Source organism: Ovis aries, chromosome 12 (genome assembly GCF_016772045.2).
Source record: "Ovis aries strain OAR_USU_Benz2616 breed Rambouillet chromosome 12, ARS-UI_Ramb_v3.0, whole genome shotgun sequence".
NCBI lineage: Eukaryota > Metazoa > Chordata > Mammalia > Artiodactyla > Bovidae > Ovis > Ovis aries.
In genome coordinates this window covers 43,430,970-43,454,958 of record NC_056065.1, presented here as the reverse complement: position 1 = coordinate 43,454,958, position 23,989 = coordinate 43,430,970, and the positions used below count along the sequence as shown (strand labels likewise).

The window sequence follows — 23,989 nt, the reverse complement described above, 5'->3', positions numbered from 1 at the left end:
TTTCCGCCCCTCGGTAGTATGCTGGGAGCAAGTAGGCAGATCCTACTGTCCTTGGCCTCTCCAGGGTCCCTGGGAGGAGATGGCACGCTGTGGGCTTAAGGGTTGGGCTCTGGAGTTAGAAACATCTGGGTTCAGATCCCAGCCCTGATGCTCAGGGGCAGAGTGGCAGCCCAGTGTCACCACTATGATCTTCGGTCTCTACTGCTGGCTGGGAGGGCCAGCCCAGCTTTGAGGGGAGGAGGCCCCAAGCCTGGATCTCATGGTTTCCTGGGCCCTTCAGGAGAGACCCATGGCCAGAGGCACGGGCTCCAGTGGGAGCAGGCCGCGTGCGCCCACCACACCCGTTCACCACACGGTAGGGGTCGCTCAGGTGCCAGGGCCTTCGTCTTGCACAAAGCAGGCTCTCAAGTGCTTTGTGGGACTGCTGGGGTGGGGCCAGCAGGAGTTCCCGAGAGGCGGCAGTTCTGGGGTTCTGGGGAGCAGGCCAGGGTGTCAGGAAACACTCCACAAGTGGGGAGCCTCAAATTAGGCGTTCAGGAAACACTGCTAGCTGATGTCACACTCACCTCCCCGTGTTTGCTGAGCACCTACTGTGTGCCAGGCACTGTGTGACGGGCCTCGGATGGGGCGGAACCTTCTTCAGGGCTTCCCATCTGGTGGTGGAAGAGACGAGGCTCAGGCGATGGGAGAGCCTGGCCGGGTGCGGAGGTCAGGAAAGGCTGCTGTAGGCCTCAGCTCAGCCCCTACCGTGTGCCGGCCTTGGTTTCATGATCCACGGGCCGAGGGCACTGGAGCTGCCAGAACCCCAGAGGATGGTTCCTGTTGTGGTCTGTGCGCGGTCTGGAAAAGAATTTCCAGACGTGAGACAAAGTGAGAGGCGAACAGAGTTTATTAGAGTGGGAGACGCTGTTAGAACAGCAGGCCTGCTCAAGGGAGAGTCGATTCTTTTCACAAGCTAGTAGCCAAATTTTCAGAGCTTCAAGATAGAGAAGTTCCTACTGGAATGGTGGCATTGCTGCTGCTGCTAAGTTGCGTCAGTCGTGTCCGACTGTGTGCGACCCCAGAGACGGCAGCCCACCAGGCTCCCCCGTCCCTGGGATTCTCCAGGCAAGAACACTGGAGTGGGTTGCCATTTCCTTCTCCAGTGCATGAAAGTGAAAAGTGAAAGTGAAGTCGCTCAGTCGTGTCCGACCTCAGCGACCCCATGGACTGCAGCCTACCAGGCTCCTCCGTCCATGGGATTTTCCAGGCAAGAGTACTGGAGTGGGGTGCCATTGCCTTCAGCATTAGGTAATTGGTTAGGATGTTATAGGGTGGGTATTTTACCTAATGTGGGATCAGGGAACTGGCTGGTTTAGATCCAGAGGCTCACGGCGAGAGTTGCTATGGAGCTTGGTCAGTCCCAGAGATTTTTATCCTGTGACCTTGGTACAGGGCTTCACACCTGTGACCTTGGTATAGGGCACCACAGTTCTCTCTCGGGTCCTGGCAGCCCTGACGGGATGTGACTCCCAGGTCTCCCTCCCCAGGGGCCTACTGATGACCTGGAAGCCCCTTGGAAGTGCAGAATCTTCGAGAGTGTGGCTGGGGAGGCCAGTTTATCAGCAAAGCTGTCCGTCCAGCAGTTAGTCCTTCCTCCTGCACTTGCCAACGTGCCCAAGCTTCAGCTCCACCTCCTGGGGATCACCCGGAGCCTTGAAGCCCCTGAGGGGAGACGGACCTTCTCTCTTGGGTCTTAGCTATAGTCCCTGTGTCCTTCCCAGCTGCCCTGAGGGACAGAGGGGACCTCCACACATGCACAGGGCTTCCCAGATGGTTCAGCGGTAAAGAATCCACCTGCCAAAGCAGGAGATGCCAGTTCAATCCCTGGGTCGGGAAGATCCCCTGGAGTGAAAGCAAAAGTACCATAGCCTGTCAGGCTCCTCTGTGCGTGGAATTCTCCAGGCAAGAATATTGGAGTGGGTAACCATTCCCTTCTCCCCTGGAGTAGCAAACGCCAACCCACTCCAGTATTCTTGCCTGGAACATTACATGGACAGAGGAGCCTGGCAAGTTACAGTCCATGGGGTCGAAAAGAGCTGGACATGATGGAGCACGTACTCACTCCACACAAGCTACAGAGTCACTGGGGAACATTCTTGCGACTGTCCCTGTCGGCAGAGAGAAACCAACTCAGGTTGACAATCCCACATGTGGCTTCAGGCATCAGCAGCAGAGTCTCTCAGATATGGCTTCCAGAGAGAGCTCAGCCCGCTCTTGGTACACACCAGCTGCCTGGGTGGTCTGGTATCAGAATGAAATCCAGAGGCCAGAAGGAGCCTGGGTTCAAGTTGCCACCAATTTCCGGCAAGTTCCTTCTGGAGCTTCAGGCAAAACTACTGGCTGAGTAGGAAAAAAACAGACCCTTCACTTGAAACCAGATGTTAGCATCTGTCCAGGAAGCCTGGAGTGCTGCAGTCCATGGGGTCAGACACGACTGAGCGACTGAACTGAACTGAACTGCACCAGCCCAGGAGGCGGGCTCCCCCTACTTTCCCCCTTTCCTCCCCCCTCCAATCCTAACTTGCAAGCTGGGTCAGCCACCTCCCCGCCACACGGCAGACGAAGACCCTGTTCAGAGGAAGCAGCTTCTTAGCGGGCACCTAAAAATATTGACTTGGGTTTTTTTCTTTAAATAGAAAGGAAATTCAGCTCACTCCACCCCAGTCCTCCTCCTTCTGGGTAGTGAGTGGGCACCCTGGAGACCTCACCCAGACTCAGCTTCCCCGACACTGAGCAGCTATGGCGGTCTGGGAGATGGAGCGAGGCCAGGGTGGAGGACAGGGAGGGACTCGCTCACTCCTGAGGGCAGATTCCTGGAGCAGGGTGGGAGGGCCTGACTGACATTTAAAAAAAAATTATTTGCCTGTGCCAAGTCTTAGTTTCTTTCGGCACGCACTATCTTCCGTTGCAGCATTCGAACCCTGAGTTGTGTCATGTGGGATCTAGTTCCCTGACCAAGGATGGAACCCACACCGCCTGAAATGGGAGCGTGGGGTCTTAGCCACTGGACCATCAGGAAAGTCACAGACCCAATGTCCAAAGCACCGTAAGTCCGGAGGCCCTGGGCATCTCTGTGACCTAGGAATCACAGGATGAAGGCATAAATGACCCGATGCCCCGGGACACCTGGCTTACTGACCTGGTCTCCTTCAGATCTTCCAGGCAGCTGGCAGCCGGGCAGGAGCTCTCCCTCTGGCTCAGACCCCTGGGCTCTGTGCTCTGCCTGGCCCTGACGGCCCTGCTGCCATGTCTCAGTGGCCGGCTCAGGTGGGTCCTCAGCACATGGGGAAGAACTACCCCAGGGCCCCCTCCAGACAGGATACCTGTCTTGATTCTGAGCCACCATGGAACACTCCAGAGAGATGCTTGTGCTCAGACTGGACCGTCTCCAAGAGAGGAGTGAAGGGAGAACCACGTGTGGAGGAGTATGGCCCCCAGGTCCGAGCGCAGATAGGTCTGGGTGAACACAGGAAGCTGGCCAGCGGGATGCCTTGGGGAAAGGAGACGGGGGATCCCTTTGTACCATTTGAAGCTCCTTTTTTGGACTCGATTTGTGTTTTAATCAAAACAGTGCATGCAAATAATTTTTAACATTTCAGCGTAAAGTAAAACAAGTAAAGCAAAATTCCCCAGCAATTTCCTGTCCCACCCCTCCCTACGCCCAGTTGCTATACCCAAGAGGTGGCTACTTACAATTATTTTCTAGCTATTTCTGCTGATATTCACAGCTGTATTTCTCAACAGTTTGTTTATTTTTTCACTATGACATCATCCAAATGTAAGAAACCATATCGAATAATGGCTAAGATGCTGACTTAATCTAGACTCTGCCACTTACTAGTAGAACAAGAATGAATAAGTTATTTATCTCATCATGCCTCAGATTTCTTATTATAATGTGGGATAGTAATATTTGCCCCATGGGGCTCATGTAAGGAGTAAATAATTTATACATGTACTTTGGGCCTGACATGAAGTAATCTCTCAATAAGTGTTGGCCATCAACATCATTTATTATTATCATCTTTCATGAGAGATGAGAATCCACACTCTCTCCTTCCAACTTCATGATATAGTTAGATCACTATGTTTTTTGTTTTTTTTTTTTTTAATTTTTGGCTGTGCTGGGTCTTGACGGCAGCACTCAGGCTTTATTTGTGGCACTTGGGAGCTTCTCTCTAGTTGTGGTGTTTGGGCTTCTCTGCTTGCAACACAAGCACACAGGCTTGGAAGTCGTGTTACACAGGCTTCATTGCCCTGTGTCATGTGAGATGTTAGTTCCCCGATCAGAGATCCAACCCAAGTCCTCTGCCTTGCTAGGTAGATTCTTAACCATTGGATCACCGGGGGAGTCCCCACCATTTTGATTAAATAAACATTTATTGTATTTATCTGATGGCTCCAATGGTAAAGAATCTGCCTGCAATGCAGGAGACCAGAGTTCGACCCCTGGGTTAGGAGGATCCCCCGGAGAAGGAAATGGCAACCCACTCCAGTGTTCTTGCCTGGAGAATTCCGTGGACGGAATTCCTCCTCCAAGACAGAGGAGCCTGGCGGGCTACGGTCTGTGGAGTCACAAAGAACCCGCCGTGACTGAGTGACTAAACACATACGTACGCACGCACCTAAACATCACTTACAGCTGAGCCACGTAGTACACTATGATTAAATTTCTTTTCTGGTGTGTGTTTTGCTGTTTTCCTGTAGTTAATTATTGCCTTGTCTTTTAATATTCTATCAAGTCCCCGAGAAAACTGTGACTCCCCTCTCAACACAGGCATCCACCAGTTCCTTCTGGAGCCTTGTGGCCTCCAGCTCCAACCCTGCGTGATTACTCCCTGAGCGAGGCTCCACCATCGGCAAGGGCCATGAGAATGAACACCCAGATCCTGGCTTCTAAATCTTCCTCTCCAGCAAAAGGAACCAGGGCTCCTTGGGAAAATGGCTGTAGCAGGGCAAGCATAAAATGAGCCTGGAACATCTCGCTGTGTAGGAAAGGACGAGCACGAAGGGTAGTTGTGAAATGGGTCTTCTTGCTCTGAAGGCCGTTATTGGGTCGACTGGCAGAACTCGCAGGGTCTGAGGATTAGATATGTTCACATCCCAAAGTGAGGCTCCTGATTTGAACGGATGCATTGTGCTTAGGTAGGGGAGTAGCCTTGTTCTGGGGGGCGTTGAGGGATCATGTCAGAACTCTCAAGTGATTCAAGAATTTTTAATGGTTCTTGGTTTTACTATTGTTGTTCCACTGGGTCTTCACTGCTGCTTTCTCGCTGAGGGCTTTCTCTAGCAGCAAGCGGGGGCTACTCTCCAGTTGTGGTGCTTGGGCTTCTCGCTGCAGTGGCTTCTCTTGCTGAGCACAGGCTTCAGTGCTCACAGCACGTGGACTCAATCGTGGCGCATGGGATTACAGCACATGCTGCTGTTGCCCTGCAACAAGTGGAATCTTCCTGGACCAGGGATTAAACCCGTGCCCCCTTCATTGGCAGGCAGAGTCTTATCCACTGTACCACCAGGGAAGTCCAAGAAAAAAAAATTCTTTACATTGTTCTTGCAACTTTCCTGTGAGTTTCATGTCACTGAAAAACAACAGCAAAATTATTAGTAAAGGTAGAGAGTTGTTAGGGAAGTGGTCGTACCTTCTCTTTGCTGTAGCAGCCCACAGATGATGGAGATGCTACTAGTCTGGGTCCCTTAGTGAGGAGAAGGCAGGGCTTCCCTATAGTGAGATGAACTTGGAGTGTGGGGGGTAAGTCAAAACTCTGAGCTCTGGGGGACTGGTACCATCATAATCTCACCTATCCTGACCAGGTTGGAGGCTCTGCTCAAATATCTGCCATCCTTGGCTCCCCTTCACCTTTGAAAGTGAGGCTTAGAAAGCAGAGGGGGGGACTTAACCTGACAGTCCAGAGGTTGAGGATCCGCCTGCCCATGCAAGGGACATGGGTTTGACCCCAGTCCAGGGAGATTCCACATGTCTTGGGGCAACTAAGCCCTTTCTCCACAACTACTGAGCCCGTGCTCTAGAGCCCGAATGCCACAGCGCAACAAGAGAAGCCACCACTGAATGAGAAGCCTGAGTAGGGGGATGGGAGAGCGAGAGTGTTGCTTATCCACGGGGGGAAGTGCACTTGTTTGTTGAGGGCCCTCAACTGTGAGAATCGATAGGTCTTTGCTCTTGGATGGTTTAGTTTTTCCCCCAAAGATCCCTCTGGTTTCTTGTCTTTGGACGAAAAGCTTGGTCACCAGTGCCCTGGGAGCTGGTGAAAGAAGCAGGGTTGCCACTGTTACCAACCAAGCTTGAGTTCACTCACCCACTCACAGTAAAGCCAGTCTACTGCCTCCGGGTTGTGGTGAAGGACAGTTCAGTGTTTACTGCAGGCACCAAGCAAGGAGTCTAGGCAACTGGTGCATAAAAGGCCTGAACTCCCCAAAAGCTTTCAGGGAAAGTATTTTTTTTTTTTTTTAAAAAAAAGAGACAGGGTGAGACTTCCTTGGTGGCACAGTGGATGAGAATCTGCCTGCCAATGAAGGGATCACGAGTTTTGTCCCTGGTCTGGAAAGATTACACATGCCTCGGAGCAACTAAGCTGCCCACCCTAGAGCCTGTGCTCCACCACGAGAGAAGCCATGGCGATGAGAAGCCTGTGCACCATGGTGAAGAGTAGCTCCCACTTGCCACAACTAGAGAAAGCTAGAGCAAAGCAATGAAGATCCAGAAAAAGATAGGGGAGGGGAGGGGGGTTGTGATCAGTTTGTGGACATTCTTCTGATTGGTTGTGATTGGTGAGTGGTGAGGTAAGTGGGAGTCAGCATCATTAACCTTCTGGTTCCAACCAGCCTGGGGTCTGCATGCATATGGGCAGTATATAGTTATCTTCCACCTGCTGTGGGTTTTGCGTGTGCTTAGTTACTCAGTCCTGTCCAACTCTTTGCCACCCTTAGGACTGTAGCCCGCCAGGCTCCTCTGTCCATGGGATTTTTCAGGCAAGAATACAGGAATGGGTTGCCATTTCCTCCACCAGGGGATCTTCCTAGCCCAGGGATTGAAGCTGAGTCTTCTGGATCTCCTGCATCGCAGGTGAATTCTTAACCTGCTGAGCCGTTGGGGAGGGCTTCCCTGGTGTCTCGGATGGTAAAGAATTTGCCTGCAATGCAGGAGACCTGGGTTTGATCCCTGTGTTAGGAAGATCCCCTGGAGAAATGAATGGCTTCCCACTCCAGTATTCTTGCCTGGAGAATTCCATGGACAGAGGAGCCTGGCGGGCTATAGTCCATGGGGTCACAAAGAGTTGGACATGACTGAGTGACTTTCACTTTCCATCAGGGAAGGTCATGGTGTATCTGCAAAATAGCTCAAAGGTTCAGCTCAGTTCAGTTCAGTTGCTCAGTCATGTCCGACTTTGCGACCCCATGGACTGCAGCACACCAGGCCTCCCTGTCCGTCACCAACTCCTAGAGTTTACTCAAACTCATGTCCATTGAGTTGGTGATGCCATCCAACCATTTCATCCTCTGTCGTCCCCTTCTCTTCCCGCCTTCAATCTTTCTCAGCATCAGGGTCTTTTCAAATGAGTCAGTTATTTGCATCAGGTGGCCAAAGTATTGGAATTTCAGCTTCAGCATCAGTCCTTCCAATGAATATTCAGGACTGATTTCCTTTAAGTTGGACTGGTTGGATCTCCATGCAGTCCAAGGGACTCTCAAGAATCTTCTCCATTCTGTGCAACTGAACCACAGTTCAAAAGCATCAATTCTTCAATGCTCAGCTTTCATAATAGTCCAACTCTTACATCCATACATGACTACTGGAAAAACAATAGCTTTGCCTAGATGGACCTTGGTTGGCAAAGTAATGTCTCTACTTTTTAATATGCTGTCTAGGTTGGTCATAACTTTTCTTCCAAGGAGCAAGCAATTAATTTCATGGCTGCAGTCACCATCTGCAGTGATTTTGGAGTCCCTAAAAATAAAGTCTGCCACTGTTTCCCCATCTATTTGCCATGAAGTGATGGGACCAGGTGCCATAATCTTAGTTTTCTGAATGTTGTTTTAAGCCAACTCTTTTCACTCTCCTATTTCACTTTCATCAAGAGGCTCTTCAGTTCTTCACTTTCTGCCTTAAAGGTAGTGTCATCTGCATATCTGAGGTTACTGATGTTTCTCTCGGCAATCTTGATTCCAGCTTGTGCTTCATCCAGTCCAGCATTTCTCATGATGTACTCTGCATATAAGTTAAATAAGCAGGGAGACAATATACAGCATTGACGTAATCCTTTCCTGATTTGGAAATGGTCTGTTGTTTCATGTCCACTTCTAACAGTTGCTTCTTGGCCTCCATACGATTTCTCAGGAGGCAGGTCAGGTGTCTGGTATTCCCATCTCTTTCAGAATTGTCCACAGTTTGTTGTGATCCACACAGTCAAAGGCTTTGGCATAGTCAGTAAAGCAGATGTTTGTCTGGAACTCTTTTGCTTTTTTGATGTCAAAGGACATGGCTAAGCATATTATCTGTAGTCCTTGAGGAGCAACTAAAGGTCCCTGGCTTTGTTTAATGGCTAAACTATGATTATTTTGCCTTGCTTGATTGTTTTCCTCCAATCTGATTCTCACTCAGCAGTGGAAGTGATATATGCAAAATGTGTATCGGAATAATTAACGTGCTCACAAGGCTCTAGGCAGTATGCCTTCTGCCTGTCTCTTCAGCCCACATGAATGTCCCCTCCCCTATCTCTCCTGGCTCCTCCAACTCCCTGCTGCAGCTCCTCCAAGTGTCAAGCTCCCACCTGCATGAAGCATCGTCCCAGCATCTGCCTGGATTTTCCTTCCTTGCCTGCTAGTCATCCTCTGCCTCTTCTCCAGCTCTCAGCTCTCATCCTATCTGACCCGATTCTGTCTTCCCATTGCATGCTGTCCCATGTACCCCTTCCTCTGTAGACTTGTCGCAGGAGTTATTTTCACTCTTACTTTACTCTGAACTCAGCACACTGTAGGCTCTTGCATCAGTCGGCTGTTGCTGCATAACAAACCACCCTAAAACACAGTAGCTTCCAGCCACAAATCATTTCTTCTCACTCACATTTCTGCAGCATGGCTGGGGGCCAGTTGCTCCCACCAGGCTTGACTGGGTGACTTTGCTTTGGAATCTAGGGCTCCCTGATGCGGCTCAGAGCTCTGTTCTATGCATTCATCCCAAGGAAGAAGGGGTAGCAGAGACCCTTGAGAAGCTCTTCTCCTGGTGATCACAGAGGTGCCAAGAAATAGAGCCCAGTGGTGCAGGCTCATTTCAGTCTCTGTATCACACACTGCTCACATCCCATTGGCCTAAACAAGTCTGAATTCCAGGTCACAGGGGTTGGGGGGGGGGGGACCATCTCCAGTGGCTGGGGTAGGGGACAATAAATATTTCTCTCCAGCAGTTTTCAATCAGCATTTGCTTGAGCAAGATCAAGCGTATGGGAATAAACAGATGCAGAATTCCAGGAGGGTCCTGCATGCTTTGCAAGTTTGATAGGCCCAGTGCTGGCCTTCAGGAAAGTGTCTGGGAGATTTAATGCAAAGGTCAACATTAAGATCCCATGGAAGAGCATAGAGTTGCCCATCCAATTTCATCATGGCCGCAGAGGGAAATCCTGGGGGTGGACTCTCTCCTCACTTTCCTAATTGCTCTAGTGATTTCTCCTTTCATTACACCGACCCTGTAGATGCCCCACAGCCCACAGCCCACAGCCAGCCAGCGGTCAGCCCTGGGTGCGCTGCCCGAGAGAGCGTGCTGCCCTGCCGGCCACACCCAGCAGTGCCCTGCTTTCCCCCTTCTCCTCTCAATGACAGACGGCGTGTTCCTATGTCTGGAAGTCACCTCTCAGACCCTGTTCCCAGGGTCAGGCAGGAGGCTAACCGAAGCTTCCCTGCTCAGCCTGGAACTTTGGCTGGGCAGCCTTCTCTACTCACGGAATCCTCCTCCACTATAGGTTTGGATACCTTCATTCTTTCTCTCTTTAGAAGTTTATTTGTTTACTTTGGGTTGTGCTGGGTCTCGGTTGCCACCCAGGCTTTTTCTCCAGTTGCGGTGATCGGGGTCTACCCTCTTGTTGTGGAGCACGGGCTCTCGGGCATGCAGGCTTCAGGAGTTTTGGCTCGTGGGCTCTGGAGCACAGATTCAATGGTTGTGGTGCGTGTGGTGCCTAGTTTCAGGTGCTCCATGGCACGTGGGCATCCTCCCAGACCAGGGATTGAACCTCTGCCTCCTGCACTGTGAGGGAGATTCTTCACCACTGAGCCACCAGGAAAGCCCCTGGATACCTTAATTCTTTCTTCTTCCAACCTGCTCTCTCCTGGAGAGACATATTCAGGACACTGCCAGTGAGCATATAGAACCAGCATCACTAATTCCCAGCCAGAAAGTGCCAGGCTTTTTGCAGAAAAGTAAAAGGACTGATGCTGTAAGCCTTGGAGGCACTTTGCCAACAGTGAGGCAGAATGGGAGCTGATTCATCTCATTCTCCAAACTGGTCTCTTGTGGGATCAATGCTAAATCTTAAAAGCTTGCAGCACAGGATGGGAGCTCACTCCCACTAAAATGCTTGCTTAATGAGTGTGGTAGTAGAGCCTCTAGCTGGAAGACTGGGTATCCAGAGATGAGCATGGAATAGAGAGGTCAAAGCTGAGTCCGGACTCATTTTCAAGGGATCGACCAAACATGGCAAACTGCTGTGGGGGAACAGGAAGGAAATATGAGTCCCTGACTATCAGAGGTCTCTGCTCTGTCATTTGGGACAACAGGTGACCTTTCTAGAATCTTTTCACAGAGATTTTAAAATGTATATATTTGTTTATTTGGTTGTACCAAGTCTTAGTTGGAGCATGTGAGCTCTTAACTGCGGCATGCAAACCCTTAGTTGCATCATCTGGGATCTAGTTTCCTGACCAGGGATCAAACCTGAGCCCCCTGAATTGGGAGCACGGAGTCTTAGCCACAGGACCACCAGGGAAGTCCCATATATATAGAGTCTTAACGGTCGAACTGAGTCCACTCGCATACACGTTTGTTCCTAAAGAAAAATAGTCCACAGAGCAAACTTCTATAAAATGACTCTTTCTTACCACTTGTTCCTCTCTGACGTGATCTCATTTACTGTTTATTTTCTGTCTCTCCCCCTCCCGTGGAAATTCCCTGAGCTAAGGAGCCTGGTCCCTTTTGTTTACTCCTCTCTCTCCAGCCTGCAGAATAGTGCTGCTCAATACTTATTCATTCAGTTCTTCAATATTTAGTAAAAGAATAAATACTTGGAGAGGTGCTTCACTTGTATTGGCATTTGACTATAATATTGAAGATGTTCCCATGGGGGAAAAATACACTGAAAGACTATTGAAAATGTCCAGTGGAGAGTCAAGATAGGCATCAAGGTCTCAGCCAGCTCACTTCTAGGCACTAAAAGTGTTTTCGAAGAACTTTACAGTAATTATTGTGACAAATCCAAGGTCATCTACTCATTTCTTCTCAAGGTCATAGGAACTCTCCTCAAGCTTGGTTGCTACCCAATATCTCATTTAAAGTAGCTGAGGACTTCCCTGGTGGTCCAGTGGTTAAGACTCCATGCTTCCAATGCAGGGGGCACAGGTTTGATTTCTGGTCAGAGAACTAATATCCCATATGCCACATGATGCAGCTAAAAAAATAAAAAATAAAAAATTAACCCCGGAAACTGCTCAGCATCACCCCTTTGTTCTGATAACCAGCAGTGTCTGATAGAGCTACACTGCAATATTACACTCTGCCAGCAGGCGTCACTGTCTGCTAATTATGTGATCAGGAGTGAACCCCAGAAGAGTTAAAAAAGAGAATGTGCCGACCAAGAGACATGAAGAATCCACTTGCCAATGCAGGAGACATGGGAGACTCGGGTTCGATTTCTGATCAGGAAGATCCCCTAGAATAGGGAATGGCAACCCACTCCTGTATTCTTACCCAGGAAACGCTATGAGCAGAGCAGGGCAGGCTACATTTCATGGGGGCACAGAGAGCTGGACATGACTGACTGTGCACACGCGCATTAACTCATGAACGCTCTAAGATCAAAGTTCTGAAAGGTAAGGGCTACTCTACTTCAGTTTCACTTCATGACATCTCGTATTAAGGGTGCAGAATGGTCTAAATCTGAAAAACACGTTTCAGTTCTTTTTGTTCTGGTGGATTTTGTCACACTTTTGTGTTAAGGATCCTATGCTTTTCTAGAGAACTTTTTTAATTGTTAATAATAGTATCTCTGACTCACTTTGTTGTACAGCATCAAGTAACACAACACTGAAAAACAATTATACTCCAATAATAAAGTAATAATATTTAGAATGCGTCTATTATCTTGACATTCCTCAAAACTTTCTGCATTTCATTTTAACACAATACCTTGCACATGTTGTGCTCAAAATATTTGTGGCATGACTGGTACCCATCCCCCACCACCAAATTCTGGGAAACATGTAGAGCAGTTCAACAGAGGAGGAAACTGGGTCCTTAAAAGATTAGGTAAGTTGCCCAAGGTTACACAGCTGGTGAATGACAGTGCCTGCTGGAAGATTCTTTTTTTTTTTTTTTTTTTTCTTCTGTAAACTACTGGAAGATTCTTGAGACTACAAGGAGATCAAACCAGTCAATCCTAAAGGAAATCAACCCTGAGTATTCATTGGAAGGACTGAGGCTGAAGTTGAAGCTCCAATACTTTGGTCACCTGATAGGAAGAGTCGACTCAATGGAAAAGACCCTGATGCTGGGAAAGATTGACAGCAGGAGGAGAAGAGGGTATTAGAGGATGACATGGTTAGATAGCATCACCAACTCAATGGACATGAGTTTGAGCAAGTTCTGGTAGATAGTGAAGGACAGAGAAGCCTGGTGAGTTGCAGTCCATGGGGTTGCAAAGAGTCGGACGTGACTTAGCTACTAAAAAACATCAATCAAGACTACACAGCTGGTGAATGGCAGCTGGGGTTTGCATTACTTGTCTAATACCAAATCTCTTGTCCCTTCCCTTCAAACAGCAAAAGGGACTCAGAGACAATGGGAGCCCCGAAGAGGCAGGAGCTTGTGAAGGCAGCAGAAGTCTGCTCTAAAGGCTTGCAGTGTGTCTGGGATAACTCTGGACAGACCTTTTATCATCACAGTCAGCAGCTGAGAGACTTCTTTGCTGGTCCAGTGGTTAAGACTCCAAGCTTCCACTGCAAGGGGCATGGGTTCGATCCCTGGTCAGGGAACTAAGATCCGGCATGCTGTGTGGTGTGGCCACAAGAGAAAAAAAAGAAAAAAGAAAAAGCAGCTGACAGTTAATTTGTTATCTAACAATTTCTCCCCATAATTTTCCTGAAACAGATTAGAGAAGGGAGCGGACTGTGCTTCTGCAAGTGATGAAATGTAAGTGGAGGTGGAGGTGCAGCTGCGGGAGGAGATGACACCACCAGAAGCCCAGAATCATGCCCCCTCTCTACTCAGCCCCATGGAATGACAGATAAGTGGTTTAAGACTTGAGTCAGTCTTCAAATTCCTGGATGGTTATCTGCTGATGTCACAATATCTAACAACCCTGATACTGGGAAAGACTGAAGGCCAAGACAGAATGGGGCGGGAGAAGATGAGATGGTTAGATGGCATCACCGACTCAATGGACGTGAATTTGAGCGAGTTCTGGGAAATATTTGAGGACAGGGAAGCCTGGTGTGGTGCAGACCAGGGGGCTCACAAAGAGTTGGACACGACTTAGGGACTGAACAACAACCTGTATCTTTTTAACAAAACAATACTGTTCGTGCTGATAGGATGAGTATACACCCCTTTCATACAATCTGGACTCCACTATTGCTCAACACTGTTCCAGGTCACTGCGGGATGACCAGCTTCCAAGCATCGGTCGGCCTACCTGCCCACGTCTGGAGGAGAGGAAGCCTCACTCCCTAGGGATTCCTCTGGGAAATTTAGGTCAGTGTGATCTCATTACCCAACTGGATCAGAGCTGATATGTGTGGGAGTGCTGAGGCTGTCTTACCCTGAAAGTGTAAGGGTGTGTTTCAGGGTCCTCACATCAAAGGTGGGGTCTCAGGTCCCAGATGGATGGACTGCCACTTGAATTATACCTTGGTCTGCCTCAGTCTAAATTTCCTAAAGGAAATCAACCCTGGATATTCACTGGAAAGGGCTGATGGTGAAGCTGAAGCTCTAATACTTTGCCCACCTGATGCGAAGAGCCCACTCATTGGAAAAGACTCTGATGCTGGGAAAGATTGAAGGCAGGAGGAGAGGAGGGCAACAGACGATGAGATGGTTGGATGGCATCACTGACTCAGTGGATATGAGTTTGAGCAAACTCTGGGAGATGGTGAAGGACAGGGAAGCCTGGTGTGCTGCAGTCCATGGGGTCGCAGAGTCGGACATGACTTGATGACTGAACAATAACAACAATAAAGTTGAACTCCAAGCTCTGCTACGACGAGGCCTTTCACCAGTTACTCCTGCTGATGCCGGAATCTTGGCCTCTGGGCAGTGGTGCTGAACTACAGAGTTTTGGGTGACATAGAAAAGAATACCCTTATTGCTTTGCCAGGCAAAGGAGGCCTCTGTGGGCTCCTGTCTTTGAAAACTCTGTGTCTCAACACTGGAGGATTTGATGAGGAGTTTTATAACAATAGTACAAGGGTGGGGTTGCTGGTAAGCCTAGGCTGTGTACAGGGCCTGCAGTCCTTTGATCTGGTCTCAGATGATCTTTATTTTTAAAATTTTTGGCCATACAGTCAGGCATGTGGGATCTTAGTTTCCCCACCAAGGATTGAACCCAAGTCCCCCACAATGAAACAGAGGAGTCTTAACCACTGGACTGCCGGGGAAGTCCACCAGGTAATCTTTCTGATGGACTTTGGCTTCTTCAGTCTGGCCTCAGGTGGTCTCCCAAGGTATGGAGAATGCTGACATCTTCCATTTGTTGGGTTTCAATTCTATGTACTCAGTGTACTCAGTCATGTCTGACTCTTTGTGACCCCATGGACTGCAGCCCACCAGGCTCCTCTGTCCATGGAATTTTCAAGGCAAAACACTGGAGTGAGTTGCCACTTCCTACTCAAGAGGATCTTCCCCACCCAGGGATGGAACCTGAGTCTGTTGTGTCTCCTGCATTGGCAGGCAGATTCTTTACCACTCATGCCCCATCAAGGGCTTTAAGATACTGTTAAGTGTGTCCCTTGGGCTTCCCTGGTGGCTCAGATGGAGACCCGGGTTCGATTCCTGGGTCGGGAAGATCCCCTGGAGAAGGAAATGGCAATCCACTCCAGCACTCTTGCCTGGAAAATCCCATGGACAGAGGAGCCTGATAGGCTACAGTCCACGGGGTCGCAAAGAGTCGGACACGACTAAGCGACTTCACTTTCACTTCACTTTCAAGTGTGTCCCTTGAGGCAGAATGAGGACCCTACCCCAAGGCTGTTTCTTGGTTGTTCCTCCCTTGACTCTGCATTGCCCCTCTTCCCGGATATGCAACTGCTTGAAACAGCCCTTTAGAACTCAGGGGAGGTGCTGGAGGCTGAATGGAAAGGCTCCCTGTGCCCAGGAACCCCTACAGGGCTCACTGTCTGATCTCTACAATCAGTGTAACAGTTCTGCCCTTACAGTATGGTAAAGATGAAATTAGAGCAACATTCTTCTTAACAGCTTCTCCAATGTGAATCTTCCATGCCCTTGTGAACACTACTACACACTACTGTGGGTGGAGGAATGTAAAGAGAGTCTTTAAAAAGTTCTTTCTTTAAAATCTTCCCAGTTCTAGAGTGCAAGTGACTGCTCTGTTGAGGGGAGTGGAGGAAAACTCCTTCGGTGGCTACTGACACTTTTACACGGACAAGTCTTGGTGGGGTCGGGGTGGTGGGTACCCACGTGGCACTCTTTCATTCATTCAACAAACATTCATGGGGAACCACCAGCTGTATGCTCAAGCCCATCAAGAAGCTGGTGATGCCCCGGTACTGCCCCCCCCAGGGTCTGGGAATCCCAAGACACCCTCCCTGGGCCCACCTAGATGGAAATGCCTCAGTGGGGGGTGGGCTCCAGCAGGACTGACAGCCCTTGGATCATCTGCTGGCCAAAGAACTTTTAGTTTCTGATCATTTGAGATGAGGGTTTCCTAGGTGGCTCAGCAGAAAAGAATCCACATGCAGTGCAATAGACGTGGGTTCGATCCCTGGGTGGGAAGATCTCCTGGAGAAGGCAATGACGACCCACTCCAGTATTCTTGCCTGGAAAATCCCATGGACACAGGAGCCTGGTGGGCTACAGCCCAGGGGGTTGCAAAGAGCCGGACAGGACTGAGCGACTAAACAACAAGCAAAGCCTTGCTGCCAGAGTTATTGAAATAACCCTGACCCTCCCAAGAGACCAAAAAAATTATTATTAGTAAGCCCCCGCACCCCGCCCCCACGCTGGCCCAGCACCGCTGCAGCCCTCCGGGTGTTGCAACCAAGGCCTCTTACCCAGCGGAGGCTGCCCAGCGTTTCCCAAAGACGCCTCCGGAGGGACCACAGCCTCGGCGCCGCCCGGAGCGCCCCGATGGCCTCCGGGTGGGGCGATGGAGCAGGCAGAGGAGGGGGGCGGCGGCAGAGGCGGTGGAACGACCGCCGGGCACGTGACACACCACCCGCCCCGCGCCCCAGCCGCGCACGGCGCCCCCCGCGCGGCAGCCTGAGCCCCAGCCGGGGGCGGGGCGAGGCAAGAAGAAGAGGGGAGGGGAGGGGAGGGGAGGGGCGGGACGGGGGCGGGCTGGCCCCGCCCCTAGCTCGTTCCTTTTTCACTTTAAAGCCTTCGGTTGCATTTTCTTCTTTGCACCGAAGTCGCGCTCCGGCATCCAGCGCGCTCGCAGCAGGCACCAGGCTCCAGCGCTGGCGCCGGGGCCGCGGGGAGGAGGCGACTTCGCTCCCTGCGGCGGGAAGCCTCCTCGGTCCCGGAGAGCGGGCGGCGGCGGCAGCCTCCCCGGAGCGGTAGGCAGGGCCGGGCACGGGGAATGGGTGGGTTGGGGGTCCCAGCCGGGCGCGCGCTAGAGTCGCAGCACCTGGGGACCGAGTGGGCACCTGGGCGCGGGGCTGGGGTGGCGTCTCGCCTGGAGACCCGGTACCGGTGCATGGGGAGCCCTTCTCTAGGCATGAGTCCCAGGAGAGGGGCCTGGGGCGCCGCCCAGCGCTGCTGCGGGTGCTGCCCGTGCAGGCGCGGGCAGGTCGCACGGCCCCGGGCCCCACCTGCGGGGACGAGACGGGGCGGGAGTCTAGGAGGCCCCGGAGACCGTCGGACCCGGGATTGAGCCTTGGCGACTGCAGACCTAAGAAGGAGCCCGGGACGCACGGCGGCCCCCGGCGACTTCTAGGTGGCCGGACTCCGGGGGGTGGCCTCAGGACCATCCCTGCGGCGGAGGCCGGGGCGCCGACCTGCCCCTTCCGCTCAGGGGCAGCCCGACCCCGCTCCACGGAGTTACTTTCGCTTTTCCCGCCAGCGGGGGCCGGGATCCGCAGGGCGGCCCAACTAGCACCCTCGGGGGTCGCCAGCTCTGCCGGCGGCGCCTCCCCCGGGGAGCCCGCCGGGCGACACCCCAGGCGGCCCCGCCCCCCCCGCCGCCCCGGAGCCGCGGCGGCTGCTCGGGCAACCAGGGGAGAGCCGAGAGTTCTGTCGGGAAATCGATTAAAACAGAAAATCCAGAGCAGCCCGGGTCAGTCGGTGGTAGCTGTCCTGTTCAAGTTCAAGGCAGAGGCTCCCGGCAATGCTAACGGCCCCGCGGGGCGATGGCTTGGTATGCCGGGGAGGGACGGCGAATTGTGTGTGTGAGTATGGTGTGTGCTGAGTATGTGTCTGTGTGAGAGTGTGTCTTTGTGAGCCCGTCTGCGTGTGTGCGTGAATAAGTGTATGAATGTGTATGTGTGATGTGTTTGTGTGTGTGCGTGTGTCTCTGAGTGTGTGTCTTTGTGTGAGTTAGTGTGCACCTCTGAGTGTGTGTGTGGTGAGTGTGTCTGTGAATGTGTGTGCATGTGTCTGTGTGTCTGCACCTCTGAGTGCATGTGTGTCTGTGTGGCGTGAGTGTGTGTATGTGTGTGTGCCATCCATGGTAACCTGGCAGTGGGGACCGCTGGCTCCTGGATCCACTTAACTTGCCTTTCCCTGCTTGGTTCTCAAAACAGGGCTGCCCTGAACCAGGGTACGGGGAAGAGGGCAGGGTGCCTGGTACCAGCTGAGGAGGGTGCAGGCTCCTCCCTCCCTCTCTCTTTTTCTCTGAAAATGAACTGAACAGTTCGGGGGTGAGTTGGCAGGGGCCGCTTCCTGAATGAGTAATATTTAATTAAATGCTCTAGCCAGTAGCATCAGAAACTGGTCATGAGTTGAGTTTTAACAGGTGTTGATGGTAAAAAAGCATCTCTGGTGACTAAAGCCTGGTGTCCTTGAAAGAATTCTCTCCTGGGTAGAACATTTAGGGGGGGCAGACCTGGAATCCTGGTTTGGGTGTGAGGACAGAAAGCAAGCGAGGGGGCGGGACTGTCCCTTCCCTTTCTGATGAACCGGTTCCTGACACCACCCCCTCCCCAGTGGCTCCTCCACTGAGGAATCACAGAGCTGGGGAAGCCGTGTCTTATTAATACTTATGTGGCATTCATCTGGGCCGACCCTTCCTTTCCTGGCAGAGGCCCAGAGAGGGTGGCTGGCTTACCCAGACTGCACAGCCAGAGCTTGTGGACCAAATCTCGGGAGCCCTAACTGTTACTGGTTGGTTACTGTCATTGGTTACTGTCGCTAGTGCTGAGATCATGGGCCGGGCACTTCGTGTCTCCCCAGATGTCAAGTGATGGGCTGGATCGGATCATTTCAGTTTTCTTGTTCTCTTACTGCTTTGTCTTCTGCAGAGTGTGCTTTCCCCAGTAGATGGAGAGAGAGAGAGAGAGAGAGAGAGAGAGGGATGGAGTGGCATGGCCTAATGCAATAATAACTCTACAGACTTCCTTTCCTTTCCCAGTCTGGCTCCCACTAGGGAAGCAGAGAGAATAAAAACAGAGGCACACTGACCGCAGTGGCTCTGACAGTCACAAGCAGGGCAGGCCTGGCGTCAGGGAGGTTGGGGCTTTAGGGAGAATCAGTGGGTTCTGGGGCTTATTAGGGAGAAGTGGTTCTGCCTGGGGTCCCCGATGATGTCACTTTGGAGCTGGGAGAGGCTACTTTCATTGGGCTGCTCCAGCAAGTCTGAAACCACCCTTCTGTGGGCTCCCTTGGGTTGCCTGGTAAAACTCTGACATGCCCTGGGGAGCCATCTTCCTTTGAAGCAGGGGAGGAGGGTAGGTGTCCAGCTGGTGGAGGCCCACACTGCCCGCTGCTTTGCTGAGAATGATGGCTGCATGTTCCCTCAGGGCCGTACCTTCTCCCACCTTCCCTCTCCTCCCGGGTGAGCAGAGACTTGCCTGCTTTGTATTTTCACATTTAGTAAAACCTCTGATTCATACAGTTTGCAAGCTGTGTTCACGAGCTTCATCTGGGAATTTTGCAACAATTCCTCCCAAGAGCTAGGTTCTGGCTGTTGTTCATGATCGATTTATCTTTGTTCCTGAAAAGTTTGAGAATGAGCGTCTTAATCAGGACAGAAGCACAGGGCGTGCCTCGGTCCACCTAGGGGTGCATAATCTCATCGTTCCTCCACAGGCCTGACTGATGAAATTCAGACTTAAAAGGACCTTTATTTTGGACTTTCAGCCGAATGCTCTCCTATATCTCAGTTATCTGATAGCTACCCTCCCCGCCCCCCCTGCCAATCTAAGAGTAAAAATTCTGCTCCAGTAGGTGCCAGGCGCTTTGCTGCTAAGTGCTTTATGGGTGAGATCTTGTCTGATGCTGATGATGGTAAGAATAATAAAGAGAAATAATGTTATAGCACTACTGCTAGGCTCTGATCTGAATCCTTGATACATTAACCCTTGTCTTTTTCCTAAGAACCCAGGGCAGCAAGTGGGTTCTTCCACCGTCCACGTGGCTTGGCCAAGGTTAGGGGTTTTGGCACCTAAGCCCTTAATCAGTACAGCCTCCTACCTCCATCACCTTAGCCTTTTCTTAAGGAAGCCTGTGTTAGTTTTTAAGTAAAAAATTGTTATGATTATGGAAAATTTCAAACATATACCAAAATTGAGAGAAATATAAGGTTCCCTCACCAGCTTCAAGTGTCAGCATGCACACATAGGAATGTATATGCATGTATGCACACCCACCCCCACCCACACATAAACACACGTCACACACACATACTGTTCCTGGCTTGTGGATGGCTCGGATGCTTAGTCGTGTCTGACTCTTTGGGACCCCATGGACGGTAACCCACCATGCTCCTCTGTCCATGGGATTCTTCAGGCAAGAATCCTGGAGTGGGTTGCCATTTCCTCCTTCAGGGGATCTTCCTGACCAAGGGTTTGAACCGGTATCTCTTGCATCTTCTGCACTGGCAGCAAATTCTTTACCATTGTGCTGCCTGGGAAGCCCTTTCCTGGCTTGTTGGGAAGCAAATCTTAGACGTAATGTCAGGTCATTTGTAAGTTCTTCCTAAGAAGCTGTTAGAGGAAGGAAGCATTAAGTGTCCAAGGGGCTTCCCAGGTGGCGCTAGTGGTAAAGAATCCACCTGCCAGTGCAGAAGACATAAGAGACGTGAGTTCAATCTCTGGGAAGATCCCCTGGAGCAGGGCACGGCAGCCCACTCCAGTATTCTTGCCTGGACAGTCCCATGGACAGAGGAGCATGGCAGGCAACAGTCCACAGAGTCACAGAGTCAGACATGACTGAAGTGACTTCATGCACGTAAATGTCCAAGATGTGGACTTTGGAGGGCGAGCTGGGTAAAGGTGCTTTTCCAGACTTGGAGCTGAGGGTCCTTCCTGGCTGGACCGAGGGGAGGGTGGCTCCTAGAGAGGGATCTGTCCTGTTGCCACCCCCACCCCCCCGCAACCCCAAAAACATTTGGGAAGCTTCCTGCTGTTTTGTGTTTTAAAAGTTCTGTTCCTTGCCTAACATAATGAAGAAATGCGTCTGCTGGTTGGGAGACAGCACACAGGCTCCCTGGGCCTCCCTTGGAGGAGCTGCCAAGGCACAAGTCTGGCTGCGCCCCCCTACCGAGGCTGGGCCTGGGCAAGGCAGGCCTGGCTTTCAGGCAGGGCTGGACAGCAGGAATGTGGAAGTGGTTGATCCGCAAGTGCTGTGCCAGACCTAAGCCTGAGCTTAACCGTCTTGAATTCCCCCTGTGGATGATGGTGGGCGTGGGAGCCTCGGCCGCCCTCGGGGTACCTCTGGAGGAGTGAAGGAGGTGGTGGGTCATGCTGTCTCCAGGCTGTGGGCGTGTGGGATGTCAGTGCCACACTGAGTAGGAATCTAGGGTCAACCTGGTGACACCGTCTTGACAGGTGCCCCAGCTGTGAACAGCCCTCGCGGGACAAGCTGCTTGTGGTCACGCACAGCTGCTGGCTCTGCCCTTGGGGCCTCTGGTTGTTCAAAATGTTGCCTTGGGTTCCGTCACGTCTGTTTCCTGCCAGGCGGATGGCAGTGACCACATTTTCAGGGTGAAATTGGCAGGTTTGGTGACTTGTTGGGCGTAGGGCATGAAGAAGTGGGAAGAGTTGCAGGTGTCTGTTGAGAGGTCAGAGTGGATGGTGACCCTTTAGGGAGGGCTGGGGGCTAAGGAGACATGGGCATGCCTTGAACCTGTCCCAGGTGGAGATGGTCTCGCAGATATGTCCAGATGGCAGGTAGGCCTAGGGCTCAAGAGAGAGGTCTGGGCTGGAGACAGAAACTTTGGAACTTTCTTTTAAAGTGGGTTAGTGCCATCTGACAAGAGAGCGTTTGGCATGAGGTGAGGTGTGCCTGGGGCATGGAACCCTCATTCCCAGCATTTCAGCTAGAACTGGGGAAGAGACCCTGGCACTAACACCCTCAGCCTAGTGTTCCTGCCTGGCCTGTGTGTCCTGGGAAAGTCCACCCCGACAAAGAGAGGGTGTGCTGGAGTCTCCTCGGTTGGCACCTGGGTGCCCAAAGGCCAGAAGTCTGGAAAGACTTCTCTTGGCTTAAGGGTTTGATTTTTCTCTTTCTTTTCTTAATCATGGTAAAATGTACATAACATCAAAATTATGTCTTAACCACCTTTACAAAATTATTTGTTTGATTTTTGGCTGCTTGGGGTCTTTGTTGCTGCCCGAGGGCCTTCTCTTGTTGCGGCAAGTGGGGGCTGCTCTCTGGTTGCGGTGCATGGGGCGTCTCGTTGCCCTGGCTTCTCTGGTAGAGCACAGGCTCTAGGTGCACAGGCTTCGATAGTTGTCGCACATGGGCCCAGTAGTTGTGGCACACGGGCATAGTTGCTCTGTGGCATGTGGAATCCTCCGGGACCAGGGATCGAACTCGTATCCCCTGCGTCGGCAGGTGAACTCCCATCCACCGTTATCGCCGGGGAAGGCCACGTCTTAACCATTTGTAAGTGCACAGTTCGGTGGCAGTAAGTCCTTCCCTTTGTTCTGCCACCGTCACCCCCTCCATCTCCAGAACTCTTTTAATCTTGTGAAACTAAAGCTCTATCCCCATTAAGCACTAGCTCCCCACCTCCCCTCTCCAGCCCCTGGCAACCACCATTCTACCTTCTGTCTCTGTGAATGAGACCACTCCAGGCCCATCAGATAACTGGAATCACATGGGATTGTCCTGCTGTGACCGGCTTACTTTTCCTAGCATGATTGTCTTCAGGGTTCATCTGTGCTGTAGCGCGTGTCAGAATCTCCTTCCTTTTAGGGCTGAATAACATTCCATCGTATGCATGGACCACATCTTGCTTATCCATTCGTATGAGGCTGGACGCTTGGTCTCTGCTTTCTCATTGCTCTCCCTGAGAGTCACAGGCTCTCAGAAAGGAGCCCTCATCTGGACCTTAGGAGTCCCTGTGGGACTCCTAATGCAGAGGAAGGGGGCTCTGGTGGTGGGCTTTGGGGCTCCTGCCCCTCCCTGATGTGACTGGCCCAGCCTCACAGCTTGCTGTGCCCTCCAGCTGGTCAGAAGTAGATGAGGCTGCTCATGGGGTCATGTAGGGACCTGGGAGCCAGGGTCACAGCCAGAGGGGAGGGGCCCCAGGACTCAGGCTTCACTTGGCCGAGAGCTCCCAGACCTGCTGTTTGGGCAGAAGAAGAGGCTCCTCCAGCCCCATCCAGCCTCTCGTTCCCAGGGCAACACACACCTGGTTTCCACTCTCTCACTCCCCTGGCACACAGGTCTTTCCAGCAGCTCCTGGAGGTCCCCGTGCTAACTGCCCAGGCTCTCCAGGCAAGTCCACTCACCGTCCTGCTGCTTTGGCACCGTGGCCCCATCTCCACCTACAGAGCACTCTCCCCCTCCCCCTTCCACCCAAACCACTGCTGCCGCCTCTTGGCCTTTGTCTCCCCAACAGACCCCTCCCACCCCCACCCTCGACCCCTCCTCACATCTCTCTTGGGCCACCCACCTCCTCATGCCAGCCCCCCTCGCCCCCTCCTAGCTTCAGTCACCAGCATCTGAATCCTGCTGACTGCCCCCACCCCTTGGACTTTCGTCATAGGACCTGACCGCCAAGTTTTCAATTCCCAGATCGGCATCTCCCCCACGGCTCCGTGGGCCATCAGGAACTCCAAAACAAGCCTCTTCTCATGCACTGTTATTGACCCACTCGTGTTCATTCTTTCATCCAAACTTTTATTGAGCCCCTGCCATGTGTGGCCAGTCTGCTGGGCCTGAGAATACAAAGGATGGAGTTGAGGGGGGTTCCTGGCTCTCCGGGTCCTGTCTGTCGAGCGGGAGATGCAGGCTTGTCTCCCTGATGACCTTACCCCACGGAGTAGAGGGATACTGACAAAGAGAGAAGGTCGTCAGGAGGCAAGTGGGCCTTTCAGGTGGAAGGATGGC

General features: G+C 51.8%; 1 protein-coding gene and 1 long non-coding RNA gene across 6 annotated transcripts in view; one reads left to right on the top strand and one right to left on the bottom strand.

Moving 5' to 3' along the window:
* Positions 1-3,578: 3,578 nt before the first annotated feature.
* LOC105616528 (uncharacterized) lies at positions 3,579-16,755 on the bottom strand. Its single transcript, XR_006061479.2, has 3 exons — positions 16,546-16,755; positions 13,189-13,308; positions 3,579-5,621 (listed from the first exon to the last, which is right to left on the bottom strand). It is a non-coding gene; the product is annotated as an uncharacterized LOC105616528 (long non-coding RNA).
* A 138-nt stretch (positions 16,756-16,893) lies between these two features.
* Positions 16,894-23,989, top strand: part of SPSB1 (splA/ryanodine receptor domain and SOCS box containing 1) — a 70,531-nt gene continuing 63,435 nt past the window's right edge. For 4 of the 5 annotated variants that reach the window (XM_042257290.1, XM_042257289.1, XM_060396510.1 and 1 more), the window contains exon 1: positions 16,894-17,049. The gene's annotated coding sequence lies outside the window, so the exon portion shown is untranslated. Of the gene's footprint in view, positions 17,050-17,771; positions 17,850-23,989 lie in introns of those variants that run through there. The other variant, XM_060396512.1, reaches the window with a different exon arrangement.